Source organism: Chlorocebus sabaeus, chromosome 1, assembly GCF_047675955.1.
Source record: "Chlorocebus sabaeus isolate Y175 chromosome 1, mChlSab1.0.hap1, whole genome shotgun sequence".
Classification (NCBI taxonomy): domain Eukaryota; kingdom Metazoa; phylum Chordata; class Mammalia; order Primates; family Cercopithecidae; genus Chlorocebus; species Chlorocebus sabaeus.
The window spans coordinates 10518130-10535157 of NC_132904.1; the positions used below are offsets into that span (position 1 = coordinate 10518130).

The 17028-nt window shown below is 41.3% G+C and overlaps 1 protein-coding gene across 1 annotated transcript in view; it reads right to left on the reverse strand.

The window, feature by feature from the left end:
* RTN3 (reticulon 3) overlaps window positions 1-17028 on the reverse strand; it is a 73286-nt gene that overhangs the window by 37670 nt on the left and 18588 nt on the right. The window lies entirely within an intron of this gene.

A 17028-nucleotide genomic window follows, 5' to 3' on the forward strand; every position in this document is an offset into this window, starting at 1 on the left:
ACCTCCACCTCCCAGGTTCAAGTGATTCTCCTGCCTCAGTCTCTCAAGTAGCTGGGATTACAGGCAGGTACCATCAAGCCTGGCTAATTTTTGCATTTTTAGAAGAGACGGTGTTTCACCATGTTGGCCAGGCTGGTTTCGAACTCCCAACCTCAAGTGATATACCCACCATGGCCTCCCTAAGTGCTGGGATTACAGGTGTGAGCTGCCATGCATGGCACCTCCAAAATCTCTTGTACTAACTTGTCATTGAAATCCATATTGTACTGTGCAAATTGATTTCTTTGGTTAAGACAGAGTTAACTGGGCCGGGCGCAGTGGCTCACCTGAGGTCAGGAGTTTGAGACCAGCCTGACCAAAATGGTGAAACTTCGTCTCTACTAAAAATATAAAAAAATTAGCCAGGCGTAGTGGCAGGCACCTATAATCCCACCTACTCAGGAGGCTGAGGCAGGAGAATCCTCTGAACCTGGGAGGCGGACACCGCAGTGAGCTGAGGTCATGCCATTGCACCCCAGCCTGAGTAACAAGAGTGAAACTCCGTCTCAAAAAAAAAAAAAAAAAAAAAGAGTTAACTCCAGAATTACTTTTAAAACAGAAAATATCCTTCTCAAAGTAATATGTTGTCTTAGCAGTTAATAAGCCATCAATCTACCACGCTGTTTTCTAACTTCCTACTCTAACAAGTTTTTACTGGGGAAAAGGATCAAAACAAATATCCCAAGGGCTGGTGCTTTCTTACTTCACTTATTTGTTTGTATTTGAGACAGGGTCTTCCTCTGTCCTCCAGGCCAGAGTGCAAGTGGTGCAATTGTGGCTCATTGCAGCCTTGACCTCCTAGCCTCAAGCTATCCTCCCACCTCAGCCTCCCAAGTAGCTGGGACCACAGGCACATGCCACCACACCTGGTTAATTTTTAAACTTTCTACAGACATGGTGCCTCGCTACATTGCCAGGTTGGTCTCAAACTACTGGGTTCAAGCAACCTGCCCACCTTGGCCTCCCAAAGCGCTGCGATTATAGGTATGAGCCACCAAGCCCAGCCCTGGGCGCTGTCTTTCTTGCATATTGTTGTATCTTTGGAGCTGGAACAAAGTGGGTCTTAAATAGCCCCAAATAAGTGAATCAAAGATTCAGCTTGGTCAGCTGAGACTTAAGTAGGCTCAGGACAGCAATGCCTTGAGCATGAATAACTGGGAAAATGTGACAGAGAAGTTCTTTTAGGATTATCTTTATTCAGTCTATATTCTCTTTTTCATGTAAACATCCGAATACCAGATAAAAGCAAAATTATGATGTCATTCAAAATTATTTTATTAAAGACAAAAATATTTTACAATAAATAAAATTCCACTATTATAAAAATGTTTTGAAATGCCATATAAAGTTCCCCTACTTCAACACATCACTGAAATTTGATGTAATAAGAGCTGAGCTTTAGAAATAGTATAATTGAAACCTGGTTATTAGAATAAAAAGTCTTTGTACATTAAGGAAAACAGTTAAAGCTTGGTGGCAAAGCTATATTACCAAAACAAAACACTTGAAGTAAACTATAACTCATATGTAGTTCTAATTTAGTAAAACATGGTTTGCATCTGCCATTATATAGTATGGATATTCAGCATGACTAGATTAGGGCATAACAGAAATGAAGCCCAGCACTGTAGGTTAAAAGGTTCAAACATCTGAAGTGTAAAGTACTACAGATTACATTTAAATCAGAAATATTCCACAATCTGAGCCATGCATTGTTACTGACGCTACTAGTCAGTGTTTCTACCAGAAAGCATTCAGTGAACTACGGTTATTGTAAAACTGTTTGGAAACCTCTCTCTTCAAACAACTCTGAGGTAAGTCAAACTGACTCCACCCCACAGGGGAGGTTCAGCTTATATGGTTTTTTATGTGTTTTTTGTGTGCTTTTTTAAGACAGAGTCTAGTTCTGTCGCCCAGGCTGGAGTGCAATGGTGTAATCTCGGCTCACTGCAACCTCCGCCTCCCAGATTCAAGCAATCTTCCTGCCTCAGCCTCCCGAGTAGCTGGGATTACAGGCGTGCACCACCTGTAATTTTTTAGACCTGGCTAATTTTTTGTATTTTTAGTAGAGATGTGGTTGTACCACACTGCCCAGGCTGGTCTCGAACACCTGAGCTCAAGCAGTCCGCTCGCCTCAGCCTCCCAAAGTACTAGGATTACAGGCATGAGCCACTGCGCCCAGCCAGCTTATGGAGATGGATATTTCAGATGATTCAGATCTGTCATCTTACAGATGAAAGTCTACAAAATGAATTAGCAATAATTCAAGAGGTATTTATTGAGTGCCTACCACGTGCCAGACATTGTTTTAGAAACTGGGCTTAAAGCAGTGAATAAAACAGAAAAAATTTCTTGCCTTTATGGAGCTTACAACACAGAGGGGAAGGCAGACAATAAGCAAAATCAGTAAGTAAAATGATGATGACAATGATATAGTGGTGATGGTGCTTGATTAAACTAAAAAGAAAGCAACCAAATTGAATGCTAACCAAAGAATATTTACATCACTAGGAAGAGCACGGTAAAACTGTTTATGCTTTAGCAGGACACAAACTGGTCAGTTTATCAGTTTTGCTTTTCTCCTAACTTCCTTGAACTTTTAGTACTCCAAAAGTTTCAAGTTAGGTGTAGAATAATCTTAGGTAAAACTAAAGATAAAGTTAGAAGTCCTATATTCAGAATACTAAGAAGTCCTCTACTGAGCACCATAATGGCCTGACAGACTTCAAACATTAAAGATTATTTAGGCTGGGTGTGGTGGCTCATGCCTGTATCTCAGAACTTTGGGAGGCAGAGGAGGGAAGACTGCTTGAGTCCAAGAGGTCAAGATCAGCCCGGGCAACATGGTGAGACCCTGCCCCTACAAAAAATAGAAAAATTAGCTGTGCATGGTGGCACGTGCCTGTAGTCCCAGTCACTTGGGAGGCTGGAGTGGGAGGATTGCTTGAATTTGGGAGGTCAAGGCTGCAGTGAGCCACGGTCATGCCACTGCACTCCAGCTTGGGTGACAGAGTGGAGAAAAAAGAGAAAAGAAAAGAAAGGAAAAGAAAAAAAGAAAAAAGGAAAAAAGAAAAAGGAAAAAGATTACTTAATATGACATGGTTACTAGATATGTAAAAAAACCTCTAATAATGTTCCCTAATAAAAATATTATAACTTACTATTTAGGGTGTATATTATTTTCTGGGGGCAAGCTCAGAGGGTAAACAGAGGTCAGTGCTGCCTTCATTTCTCAGTGATTGTGAGATGCAGGCGCTAATCATTATTGTCAGTCAAGCTTTCCCACGTGTAGAAAAATAAGGTAGCATCATCATCTGAGCTTTAACTTTAATTATTTTGTTTAGAATTTCAGCAAATGAAAAGACCATTTTTGGCTAGCTGAAATCCTAACAAATGTGGACAGAGCTGACCTGTACCAAGACAATGGGAAAAATTGGGCTGGAAGTAAAAAGTGTATAAAGGCATGAAAACATTAAATAGAATGAAGACCAAAACTAATAAGCCTTTTAGAACAGCTCCGATAAGCAAAGACTCTTCCAACTGGTCAGCATGGCACTCATAGTCACTGGTGTTGCCCAGGTCAGTACATGGCAAAAGGACAGAATAGTCCAGTGAATCTGAAGGCAGTTAGCTCCTAAAATACTAAATACTGTAAAACTGTCTGGTGGAATAAATCTGGATTATTTTATGTCTCAGAAAATGTCTACCACCTTTCTTTTTTCAAAAGATTAATCCCTTCACATGCACTCCAAGAGCCTTCCAACATTACTCAAAACAAATCGCCATCAAAACTCATTATGAACATTTTCTAAATTAGTTCTTTGCTATAATGGAATTTAATGTGGATATTCATTTTCAAGAGTTCTAATCACTTAAAAACATGGTGCTACTCTAATTATTAACAAATAAGGTCATAGATCTAGTAGATTTACTAAAAAGGTAATCAGCTGGGTGTGGTGGCTCATGCCTGTAATCCTAGCACTTTGAGAAGCCAAGGTAGGGAGATGGCTTGAGCCTAGGAGTTTGAGACCCACCTGGGCAACACAGTGCGACCCCATCTCTACAAAAAAAATTAAACAATTAGCCAGGCATGGTGGCATGCACCTGTGGTCCTGACTACTTGGGAGGCTGAAGTGGGAGGACTGCTTGAGCCCAGGAGGTTGAGGCTGCAGTGAGCCATGCACTCCACCCTGGGTGACACAGCAAGACCTTGTCTCAAAAAAAGGGGGGTGGGTGAGAATCAATATATGGTAAGAGGTAAAAAATGTCATATCCCCACAGTGATCATGAACATGTTCTCAAACTTATCAAGTACTCAGCTCCATGATTATTCATCTTCTTAAACTCTAAATACTCCACTGAGATATATTATCTGAAAAAAAGACTAGGAAATTAAGTTGGTAGTCACACTCTAAATTCTAAATTCTAAATTTTTAGACCCAAATAAATTTTTTTTTTTTGAGATGGAATTTCACTGTTTTAGCCCAGGCTGGAGTGCAATGGTGTGATCTCGGCTCACCGCAACCTCCTGCGTTCAAGCGATTCTCCTGCTTCAGTCTCTGGAGTAGCTGGGATTACAGGCATGCGCCACCATGCCCAGCTAATTTTGTATTTTTAGTAGAGATGGGGTTTCTCCATGTTGGTCAGGCTGGTTTGGAACTCCCAACCTCAGGTGATCTGCCCGCCCTGGCCTCTCAGAAAGTGCTGGGATTACAGGCGTGACCCACCGTGCCCAGCCAAAAAATTCTTATTAAAAAATTCAAAGTCAGCCAGGTACGGTGGCTCACGCCTGTAATCCCAGCACTTTGGGGGCCGAGCTGGGCAGATCACAAGGTCAGGAGTTCGAGACCAGCCTGACCAACATGGAGAACCCTGTCTCTACTAAAAATAGAAAAAATTAGCAGAGTGTGGTGGCCCATGCCTATAATCCCAGCTACTCAGGAGGCTGAGGCAGGAGAATCGCTTGAACCCAGGAGGTGGAGGTTGCAGTGAGCCAAGATCACACCATTGCATTCCAGCCCAGGCAACAGTGTGAGACTCCATCTCAAAACAAAACAAAACAAAACAAAACAAAACAAAACAAATCGAAGTCCTTTCATCACAATTACTAATCGTGTGGCCCTGAGTAAACTGCTTAATCCCATCTCACCAAAATCTCATCAAAATGGGAAAATTAAAGCACCTAACTTTAGAACTGCTGTGAGGATTAAATGAGTTGAAACATGTTCACAGCAGTATCTGCCACTTAGTAAATCCCCAATAAATGTCCCCAAACACCACATTCTCAAAAAACTCTCTTGACATAGAGACTCCAGACCACATGCCTTTTTATTAGGGGAGAGAAAAGGCATATTGGCAAATTGTAACCACTTTCGTCTGGTATAACATAATACAGAAAATCCTCATGTAGAGCTTTAGACACTTTCCCTTCTACCATTCACATATTAAGGGAAATAATTCAAAGAGCTTTTATTTACTTCAAAATCTTGGGTGATGCAACGTCTGAATATGTTGATACAAACCAAACGCCTATGGCATCCCAAGAATTGTGCTAGGTTCTATGCAGATAAAGATGTTTGAGAGCCCAGCCTGGCATGGCGGCTCATGCCTGTAATCTCAACACTTTGGGAGGCTCAGGTGGGAGGATTGCTTGAGCCCAGAAGTTAGACGAGCCTGGGCAAAATGAGACAGACCCCTTCTCTATAAGAAATTTTAGGGCCCAGTGCAGTGGCTCACGACTGTAATCCCAGCACTTTGGGAGGCTGAGGCGGGCAGATCACCCGAGGTTAAGAGCTTGAGAACAGCCTGACCAACATGGAGAAACCCCATCTCTACTAAAAATACAAAATTAGCCAGGAATGGTCGCACATGCCTGTAATTCCAGCTATTCAGGAGGCTGAGGCAGGAGAATCACTTGAACCTGGGTGTGAGCTGAGATCGGGCCATCACACTCCAGCCTGGGCAACAAGAACGAAAACTCCATCTCAAAAAAAAAAAAAAATATATATATATAATATATATAATATATATATAAAATATATATTATATATATTTATATAAAAAAAATATATATATATTTTTTAATTAGCTTGGTGTGGTGGCACATGCCTGTGGTTCCAACTACTCAGGAAGGTAAGGTGGGAGGATCGCTTGAGCCTGGGAAGTCGAGACTGCAGTGAGCCCTAACTGACCCACTGCATTCAGCCTGGGCAACAGAGTGAGATCCCGTCTCAAAAAAAAAAAAAAAAACAAAAAAACCCAAAAAACAAAACCAAAAACCCCACAAGAGAACTCAACATATAAGAAATTCTAGGCCGGGCGCGGTGGCTCACGCCTGTAATCCCAGCACTTTGGGAGGCCGAGGCGGGCGGATCACAAGGTCAGGAGATCGAGACCATGGTGAAACCCCGTCTCTACTAAAAATAGAAAAAATTAGCTGGGCGCAGTGGCGGGCGCCTGTAGTCCCAGCTACTCGGGAGGCTGAGGCAGGAGAATGGCGTGAACCCGGGAGGCGGAGCTTGCAGTGAGCCGAGATTGCGCCACTGCACTCCAGCCTGGGCGACAGAGCGAGACTCCGTCTCAAAAAAAAAAAAAAAAAAGAAAGAAATTCTAAGCCAACATTGAAAGATAAATAACTTTTCCTTTTTTTGAAACAGTCTCAGTCTCACTCTGTCAACCAGGCTGGAGTGCAGTGGCCTGATCTCAGCTCACTGCAACCTCCACCTCCCCAGTTCAAGTGATTCCCCTGCCCCAGCCTCCCGAGTAGCTGGGACTACAGGCACACACCACCACGCCCAGCTAATTTTTGTATTTTTAGCAGAGATGGGGTTTTGCCATGTCCGCCAGGCTTGTCTCAAACTCCTGACCTCAAGTGATCCACCACACCCAGCCAGTAAATTTTCCTGAACAAAATGTTTTGCAAATGATCTTTACCACCAGCAGGGTCAAAGTATATTTTAGTTCAATGTACAACCAGCTGAACAATTTAATAACCAAGCACAGAGACAGCCTTTGGCACAATTTTTCACAATCCCTCTCACACTTAAGAGCAACTACTAGTTCTTCACGGGGTTTATCTCTGATTTACTGCCTCAGAACTTCCTAAAAAGGACAGAGCTCAGGAATCTGTATTACAAGTTTCCCAGGCAATGAACTTGGTTTCAGAACCACAGCCTTAATACATCTGGTATGTGTTGAAAGGGCAGAAAGATAAGGGTCATACTTCAGAGCTCTAGTCCCATAAAATCACACAGGAGGAGCCACTCTCATGGCTTCTCCTCACATAGATGGGCTTGAACTGGGCACAACTTAAGAGTAGCAAGGCATGCAGCAAGAGTGGTCTTCCCGTGCCTAAACACTTCCATATACTAATTCTAAAGTACAGTAATTCTGCATTTTTATTGGAAGAAGGAAAAAACCACATCTGACTAGAAAATCTGGTATGGGAATTGAGGCAGAAATTTCTCTCTTTTATGCCCAGAGTATTTTATCCTTCAGAGCAAGATGGGGAGTTTAAAATAACATGATCAAGGCCGGGCGCGGTGGCTCACGCCTGTAATCCCAGCACTTTGGGAGGCCGAGGCGGGCGGATCACAAGGTCAGGAGATCGAGACCACGGTGAAACCCCGTCTCTACTAAAAAATAGAAAAAAATTAGCCGGTCGCAGTGGCGGGCGCCTGTAGTCCCAGCTACTCGGGAGGCTGAGGTAGGAGAATGGTGTGAACCCGGGAGGCGGAGCTTGCAGTGAGCCGAGATTGCGTCACTGCACTCCAGCCTGGGCGACAGAGCGAGACTCCGTCTCAAAAAAAAAAAAATAACATGATCAAAAAAACAAAACAAAACAAAAACAAACTACAATGTCTATGACTGGGCACAGTGGTGCCCACCTGTAGTCCCAGCTACTCAGGAGGCTGAGGTGGGAAGATTGCTTGAGTCCAGGAGGTTGACACCATCCTGGGAAACACAGTGAGACAACATCTCTTAAAAAACAAACAAACAAACAAACAACAAAAAGTAATTATGAGTAAATACATTTGAATCGAAAATCCTTCATATACTATTTATTCTGCTTCTTTTTCCTCAAAGTGTCTCTTAAAGATTTAGTACTCATCTATTCAAGTACTTACAACTTCATTACTAAAAACGAAATGTGATCTATAATTAAGGAATAAGGAATGTTATATCCTATATCAAAGAGTTCTTCCTAAAAAGAGTAAATAGTTTAAAATTAGGTTATAGTTACCATGTTGTTAATTACCCGCTCACCTAAGAAATTCATTACTTTTTCCTAAAAGGATATCTATAACATGGAATCACTATATACATCAGCGAACAATGGGTGCCAGCCTGTAGTAGCCACTAACTTACTTTTTCACATCCATACTATGCATACTCATTTGAGGGAGGTTTGAAATATTCAGGTATAGGTTTTCCTACACTTGAATTTTCTCATGTTCACAAAACAAGAAGACAAATTCGTGCAAAACAGTATCAACAACTTTCAGCCACAGCATCAAAATAGGAAGTTAGCCAGCAGACACTCTGCAGCCAAGCTAGATCCTAAACAAAAAGTCTCTTTTACACAAAGAAAAATGTTTTTCTTTTGTTTTGTTTTTGTTCTGTTTTTGTTTTAAAAAGGCTGTAACTGGCAACTTTATTTTTTTCCTCAATTCTTGCCCCCAAGTTCAGGGTTGTAACTTCCTATTCCAGATGCCTACTGCATTAGTCAAATTGAATGCTAATGCAAATGTGCTTCCAATGCGGCATGGTGGATGGATCCTTTCTTTCCAATCTCATTTTCACCTACTTTTCTTCCAATGCTTTCTAAAGAAACAGTATTTTCCAGCTTCCACTCTTATCAAAGGTTTTGAAAAGTAAAACAAAATTTCAGTCTGATTTTGATTTTGTTGGAGGGAGCATATACCCCAGATGATACTAAATTATATCACTAATAGCGATAATATGGTCAAAACAATAGTATCTACCTCTTCTGCTGTCATGATTTTAATACTAACTTCAAAATGCCATCTCTAAAAAGAAGTCTAAACCCTAAAATATAGCTAGTTTATATGATCATCTTTATTACAGGTACAGCAGTTATGACCATGGCTTTGGCATCCTCCATCTATCACTTACTTGCTGTGTTACCTTGAGCAAGTGATTTCACCATTTTCAAGTCATTTCAATTGGTAAAAGACCCAGTCCCTTTCCTTCATAGAACTGCTTATGAAGATTAAATGAGATGACTCATTTAAAGTTTACTGGGCATAGTAAAATTTCAATAAAAATTAGCCACATACTACATCTATACTTCTGTCAATATCTTCGTATGTTTTTATGAAGTACAGGGAAACATTAAAATGTAATCCACTATTTTGAAACTCTCAGGGATTAGGCTGAAATATAACGTTGCTTCATGGAAAAAGGAAGCCATAAGCAAAAGACTGCAAGGACTACTCAGGGGTACTCCATTGACATTCTAATTAGAAATCTATTCATATCAAAAGTTCAACTTCCTAGCTTATGTAGCTGTATTCTCAAAGCACTACAACTTAGTAAATATCACAAAATTTACTTTAAAAAACTTTAACTGCCTTTTACTCAGTCTGAATTAATGACATTTTTTATACATGCATCTACCTGAAACCCAATAATGATAAATACATATTTCAGGATAAAAAAAATCATGTCATTCTTAAATCTTAAAAAGTCCTATTTAGCCCAGGTATGGTGGCTCATGCCTGTAATCCCAGCACTTTGGGAAGCTGAGGTGGGAGGGCCGCTTGTGCTCAGGAGTTCAGCCTAGGCAACCTAGTGAGACCTTGTCTCTATTTTTTTTTTTTTCCAAGTCCTATTATTACTACATATTGCTTAACATGATTGGAGTATATAAAAAATAGCCACAATTTCCCTAAGTCTAGATAGCTAAGGTATATGAAGCCAAAGAAATTAGTTGGGTTAGTGTCGGTGACGGACTCAAGGTGCATGCTGGTGGCAGTAGTCACTTTCAAAGGCCTGTGTGGAAGTGGACTGTTCCCAGAGCCCTCATCTCCCACCCAGGGTTTTAATATAGTTAACCAACTATATCAACAGCTTCCTCTTCCCTTATTTTCACTAAGGCAGACTGGAAGCTACCAGTCTTGGCTACCCTAGAAAACACCTAACCATCTGCCAAGGTGTTCCCTCAAACAACTGAACAGACTAACCTCTAGACCACCAATGACGTAGGGCCCCACTAGGCTACTTTTCCATCATGTGTTTTATTTGTTTGTTGCAGGAGAAAATGCTACTAATAGAGGTTAAATGAAACCCATTCAAGGATAGGGCATTCTTTTTGTTTTGTATTGTTTTTGAGATGGAGTTTCACTCTTTCGTCCAGGCTGGAGTGTAATGGCGCGATCTTGGATCATTGCAAACTTTGTCCCCCAGGTTCAAGTGATTCTCCTGCCTCAGCCTCCCGAGTAGCTGGTATTATAGGTGCCTGCCACCACACCCGGCTAATTTTTGTATTTTCAGTAGAGACAGGGTTTCGCCACGTTGGCCAGGCTGGCCTTGAACTTCTGACGTCAGGTGACCCGCCTGCCTTGGCCTCCTAAAGTGCTAGGATTACAGGTGTGAGCCACCGCGACCAGCCGGGTAGGGATTCTTAATTACCTTTTTACAATAGCGCTATTCTCAATCTACACTGGTCAAAAAAATTTTTTTGTAAGCAAAAAGTAAGAATAAGTATATGCTGTCTTACAAATTCTAATACACACTGTGAAACTGAAACCTACTTAAACATTCATTTTTAATTTAAATCCTTTTTATTTACCTCCCTTCTACTTGAGTGCACATGTAATTTCTGTTAACCAGGGATGAAAATAATTTTTAAAGCTATGACAGTTATCTTTTCACCATGTCATACATTAGGTATGTTAGCCATGGGTTACACTGTTACACCGTTTAGAGTATCAACTATCCCTTTTCTTTTCATTTATTTATTTAATTTTTTAGACGGAGTCTGGAGTCTCGCTCTGTCGCCCAGGCTGGAGTGCAGTGGCGCGATCTCAGCTCACTACAAGCTCCGCCTCCCAGGTTCACGCCATTCTCCTGCCTCAGCCTCCCAAGTAGCTGGGACTACAGGCGCCCGCCACCACGCCCGGCTAATTTTTTTTTTTTTTGCATTTTAGTAGTGACGGGGTTTCACCGTGTTAGCCAGGGTGGTCTCGATCTCCTGACCTCATGATCCGCCCGTCTCAGCCTCCCAAAGTACCGGGATTACAGGCGTGAGCCACTGCGCCCGGCCTAACTATCCCTTTTCTATATGAAAAAAGTGACTTGGCCTGGCGACATGCCCCATGCCTGTAATGCCAGCACTTTGGGAGGCCAAGACAGGCGAATCACTTGAGGTCAGGAGTTTGAGACCAGCCTGGCCAACATGATGAAACCCCGTTTCTACTAAAAATACAAAAATTAGCTGGGTGTGGTGGTGCATGCCTGTAATCTCAGCTACTCAGGAGGCTGAGGTGAGAGAATCGCTTGAACCTGGTGGGTGGAGGTTGCAGTGAGCTGAGATCACACCATTGCACTCCAGCCCAGGCAAGAGTAAGACTCCATCTCAAAAAAAAAAAAAAAAAAAAAAAAAGATAAAAGAAAAAAAAATAGTGACTTAAGATTAGAATGTATTCTTAAAGATCTGAAATACAAGAGAGGAAATAATTATTTGTTCTATTTATACTATATTTTTCTTCCACAGTAGAATAAATTTAATACCTATTTGCTTAAATTATTCTCCTAAGGAAAAAAAAAAACCCTTAAAAATATAAATATGGTCAAGTTCCAAATGTCAAGAACAATATAACTACTTAATATGTTTGAGTTACTTTCTAACATTAACAAAATTTCTATCTTTTAATGTAAACATGTTAATTTCAGAGGTAATTATTTGGCTCACAAGATATCCAAATTCACATATTAAGGCACATTATAAAGGAATTGGGGTTCTAATGTCATCAGTTTAAATTAAAATAAACAAATTGTTGGTCAGATGTGGTGGTGGCTCATGCTTATAATCCCAGCACTTTGGAGGGCTGAGGTGGAAGGACTGGTTGAGCCCAGGAGTTCCAGACCAGCCTGGGCAACATAGCAAAACGTCTCTACAAAATAAAAATTAAAAAATTAGCAGGGCATGGTGGCATGTGCCTGTATACAGTCCCAGCTACTCAGGAAGCTGAGGTGGGGGGATCACTTGAACCCAGGAGATTGAGGCTGCAGTGAACTATGAATGTGCCATTGCACTTCAGCCAGGGTGACAGAGTGAGACCCTGTCTCAAAAAAAAAAAAAAAAAAAAAAAAAAAAAATTCCCTACCATGTTTCCTAAGAAGCAGATTTAACCAGGCAAAAGTTTCACTAATTTTTTTTAAAATTCCATTATGTTTTTATTCTTATAAGGTAAAAGTCTTTTGCAGCTACAGAACTCCACAATCTATCCAGTGATTTTAATTACTTTTTCCTTTTTTAAAATAAAGGTTCTCAATTGACCTGTATTTGGGTCTAGTACAGCAGCACAAATGAAATAATACTTTATTATTAGTATAAATTGATGAAGCACATAGTACCCTTTCTTTCAGCTTCTCGGCAATGTTACCTCCACAAACTGATTCCCTTCCCTACAGATTGACAGATTAAAAACAAAACAAAACAAAGCCACATCTCAATCTCTAGGACAAGAAGCCCTGGTTGCCAAAAGTCACATAACTGACTTGTTCAATGTTCCTAGGCAATTTGGAACTAGCCTAACTTTTATGACGTATCTCAGATAAATTCACACTAAAATGCCCTAGCTAGGTTGGTATTTTTCTAGTTCAGTGGAAGCACACTTTTATACCGTTTTTCCAAATCTGCTACCTCTCTAAACCAGTTTGATAGCTGCAAATCAATACATTAAATGCATTCTAGGGGTTGGGTGTTTTCTGAGCCACAATTTTGTTGCTGTTGGTGGTGGGGACACAGGGTCTTGCTCTGTCACCCAGGCAGGAGTGCAGTGGCACGATCATCGCTCACTGCAACCTCCAACTCCTGGGCTCAAGCAATCCTCCCACCTCAGCCTCCCGAGCAGCTGGGACTATAGGCATGCACCACCAATGCCTGCATATTTTTTGTAGACACAGGGTTTCACCATGTTGTCCAGGCTGGTCTCAAACTCGTGAGTTCAAGTGATCTGCCCGCCTTTGCCTCCTGAAGTGCTGAGATTACAGGTGTGGGCAACTGCACCTCGCCTCTGAGCCACAATTCTATCTGCTCCAAATTCTGGTGGGTAACGTTTTTAATTTTAAAGAAATACTCAAAACTACACCTGAAGTTTATGCTATGTTACAGAGTCCACTCAGCCTCATTTTATTTTATTAACCATTACAGGAAACCCACTGGAAACTGCTAAATAGAAAGAACCAGCTTGTAATTAGTTTTTATTTTAGGGGATTTAGGTGCAATAGAAGACTTGTGCCTCATATCCCCAGTTACAGCCTCTTTCTCAACATTTTTCTTTTACCAATGCACACAAAAAAATTACAGACTTGCCTTGTGAGGTCGAAAATAGAGATACAGGCTGAGAGGAAGAGGAAGAAACAAAGGAATCTGAAAGAAAATATACAGCATGAGAATATGACAACCTCACACAGGAATTTTAACTTTAACTTTCTTTTTGATGGGGAGGAAGAGCCAAGCATCATAATCTCATTGGGTTTAACAAGGAGGAAAACTCAAATCTTTATTTCCAATTATTGTTTTCACTCACCTGATAGCAAAATCTTATTTTACTTTCAAGATGCATTTCTAAAAGTTAATCCATTCAATTTTTTTTTAGTCAAACATTCTCACCTTCAAAAAGAAAAGAGGAATCCCTAGCATTTTACATTAAGCACAACCTCAAGAACAGATGCTGCTGCTCTTTTACTCTGTAGAAAAGGGAAAATATATCTGAGTACTAATTAAAATATTTGCCTTTAACCATTGCTGAATGCATTTTGAGGAGTTAAATCACTAATAAAAGCATTTAAAAATATCTAATTGGCAAATATGCAAAGTTGACCCTAAATTTTTTTTAAAACTCACAATTAATCCATGAGGAAAACAGGACTACATGAGAAATCTATCTTCTAAAATTATAATCCTCTAGGCTGGGTGCAGTGGCTCACATCTGTAACACCAACACTTTGGGAAGCTGAGGCAGGTTGATCAACTGAGGTCAGGAGTTCAAAACCAGCCTGGCCAACATGGTGAAACCCCATCTCTACTAAAAATACAAAAATTAGCCAGGCGTGGCAGCGCACGCCTGTAATCCCAGCTACTCAGGAAGCTGAGGCAGGAGAATCGCTTGAACCTGGGAGGCAGAGGTTGCAGTGAGTCAAGATAGCGCCACTGCACTCCAGCCTGGGCAACAGAGTGAGACTCCTTCTCAAAAAAAAAAAAAAAAAGAAATAAAATTATACTCCTCTAAATTCAGCAACATGTATCAAAATTTAAAAAGCACATATTCTCCTCCCAGTCCCCCTGCACACTACTCTCTAACTCTATAGTTACACTTCTAAGAATTTATCCTACAGACATATTTGCATACATGCACGAAGATATGTGTATGAGGATATTCATAAAAGCTCTGGTTATAAATATTAGGAATACTCTAAACGACCATCAACAGAAGACTAAAGTTACACCTATCACTTGCTTTGGCAACACATACACTAAAACTGGAAGGATACACGGACCAGCATGGCCCCTAAAGTTATTTTTTTTTAAGTTACTGTGACATACTTGCTGCCATGAAAAAGAATGAGGTACAGCTATACCTTGGTATCTGAGGGGGATTGGTTCTAGAACCACCCCCCGGCTCCCCAAAATCTGAAGATGCTCAAGTCCTATGTATAAAATAGCATAGTATTTGCATATAACCTACACACATCATCCCTTATACTTTATTCTTTAGACACCTAATACAACGTAAATGCTATGTAAATAGCTGTTACACTGTATTGTTTTAAAAATTTGTGTTTATTGTTTTTTTTTTTTTTTTTTTTTTTTTGAGACGGAGTCTTGCTCTGTAGCCCGGGCTGGACTGCAGTGGCCGGATCTCAGCTCACTGCAAGCTCCGCCTCCCGGGTTTACGCCATTCTCCTGCCTCAGCCTCCGGAGTAGCTGGGACTACAGGCGCCCGCCACCTCGCCCGGCTAGTTTTTTTTTGTATTTTTAGTAGAGACGGGGTTTCACCGTGTTAGCCAGGATGGTCTCGATCTCCTGACCTCGTGATCCGCCTGTCTCGGCCTCCCAAAGTGCTGGGATTACAGGCTTGAGCCACCGCGCCCGGCCTATTGTTGTTTTTTAAAAATATATTTTTGGTTCACAATTAGTTGAATCCACAGATGTAGAACCTGAGATAAGGTGGGCTAAGTGTATATGTAGATATAGTCCATATATGAATTAAAAAGCAAAGTGCAGGCTGGGCACGGAGGCTCATGCCTGTAATCCCAGCACTTTGGGAGGCTGAGGCAGGCGGATCACGAGGTCAGGAGATCGAGACCATCCTGGCTAACATGGTGAAACCCCGTCTCTACTAAAAATAGAAAAAAATTAGCCGGGCGTGCTGGCGGGTGCCTGTAGTCCCAGCTATGCGGGACGCTGAGGCAGGAGGATGGTGTGAACCCGGGAGGCGGAGCTTGCAGTGAGCCAAGATCGTGCCACTGCACTCCAGCCTGGGAGACAGAGCAAAACTCCGTCTCAAAAAAAAAAAAAAAAAAAAAAAAAAAGTAACAAATTTCAATTAATCCTTTACTTCTCAGGAGGCTGAGGTGGAAGGACCATTTGAGCCTAGGAGAGGGTGGTTGCAGTGAGCTGAGATCATGCCACTGCCCTCCAGCCTGGGTGACAAAGTGAGACCCTGTCTCAAAAAAGAAAAAAAAAAAAGGATGGGGGCGGGGAAACAGGCCAGGCGAGGTGGCTCTGGACTGTAATCCCAGCACTTTGGGAGGCTGAGGCTGGTGGACGGCTTGCGCCCAGGAGATCAAGACCAGCCTGGGCAACAAGGTGAGATCCTGTCTCCACAAAAGTAAAAAAAAAAAAAAAAAAAATTGGCTGGGTGTGGTGGCATGCACCTGTAGTCCCAGCTACTTGGAAGGCTGAGGTGAGAGAATTATTTGAGGCCAGGAAGCTGAGGCTGCAGTGAACTGTGATCATACCACTGCACTCCAGCCTGGGCAACAAAGTGAGACCTTACCTCAAAAAAAAAAAAAAAAAAAAAAGAAGCATGTTTTCCTATCTCTATGTTTCCGGATGGATCCATGTCTACATGCATTTACTATCAACATTAAATCTCTGCCAATGATGAGTTTAAATCCCAACAAACCTGAAAAACCAAATGCTTCAAGCCCAATGCCGAAAAAGATCCTATGAACATGCCAGCTGTTTGCCTTTTCACCTTCACCTAACACTCCCTCCTAATGGAAAATTTCAACATGCAAATTGTTATGCAGATGCAGAACACAGATAACTGGTAATGGTTGGAACAATATTCCATGAGGTTTCTAACTTACAAAACCACATTGTATTCATACTCTGTATTTGTGTCACAGGGAACTGAACCCCAGAATGATCTTAACCCTCAAATGCCATTAATGAAATCATTTTCATTAAGTAGCTAAGTCCAGGACCTGTGTTAGTATTGGTAATATGGTGCCCACAAGTAGCTGAAAAGCAAATATGCACCAGTAAAACTGTATGAGTTGTGGGAATGCAGCAGAGACAGCTTCTGTGGTAAATTAAGAATGTTTCAGAACAGGTGGTAAGCTTGGTCTTAAAGATTTAAGTTCATGAGGTGAACAAGGAAGGGAAAGGCATTCTGGGGAGAAGGAACAACTGGCCAGATTCCAAATGGCTTTAAATGCCATGTAATCTGGATTATATCCTTTGTGTAATAAGGAATCACTAAAGGTTTTTAGGTAAGGGTGTGACAATAT